This window comes from Octopus bimaculoides, chromosome 4 (assembly GCF_001194135.2).
Source record: "Octopus bimaculoides isolate UCB-OBI-ISO-001 chromosome 4, ASM119413v2, whole genome shotgun sequence".
Classification (NCBI taxonomy): Eukaryota; Metazoa; Mollusca; class Cephalopoda; order Octopoda; family Octopodidae; genus Octopus; species Octopus bimaculoides.
In genome coordinates, this window is record NC_068984.1 from 130164140 (window position 1) to 130165048 (window position 909).

Below are 909 nucleotides of genomic sequence, written 5' to 3' on the forward strand. Positions count from 1 at the left end.
TCTTTCTTTCTTTCTTTTCTATTTTTTCATTTCCTTCAGTTTTTCTTTCTTTCTTTCTTTCTTTCTTTTTCTTTTCGATTTCTTTTTCCATCTCCTTCAGTTTTTCTTTCTTTCTTTCTTCCATCCATTTCCTTATTTCATTCTTTCTCCTGTTTCCTTCTTTTTCTTTCTTTTCCTTTCCACTTCTTCCTTTCCCGTTTTCTTTCTTGGCCTCTCTCTCTCCTTCTCCATTCTTCGATTCTTTTAGAGAATTTGTCCTTTCTCTTCCTCCCACTCTTCCTCATTTTGTTCCCTACCTTTCCTTCCTCCTGCATCCCTCCTTCACTCCCACTTCCTCCTCATCCCCCTCATCCTTATCTTCCTCAAGCACTTTACCACCATCCCACCCCTCCTGTTCATCATCATCATCATCATCGTCGTCATCATCGCCGTCGTTGTCATCATCATCATCATCATCATCATCGTCATCATCGCCGTCGTTGTCATCATCATCATCATCGTCATCGTCATCATCATCAGTATCTCTGCCACCGTTTCCAGATTCCTTCCATGTAAAGACCCAGCTGCTAGCTCAGGGGCCGTAGTAAGAGTTGCACTTAATGTTAACCCGACACCCAACCCTTGTCGCCATAAATCTCTCTCTCTCCCTCTGTGTGTGTGTGTGTGTGTGTGTGTGTGTGTGAACATAGAGCCCCTACCTATATATCGACCTAACCCCCTACCCATTTACATTCACCCATCCACCCATCCAACCTAGTCCTTAACTTACCTCACTGTCCGCAAAATGTCGCCTTGAAAGTACATACTCACCGACCAACCATTTTTTTTTTTTTTGCATGACAGTCAGAAGGAACGAAGGAGACAATACCCATACATCCCACCCACCCTTATACCTACCTACCCTCATAT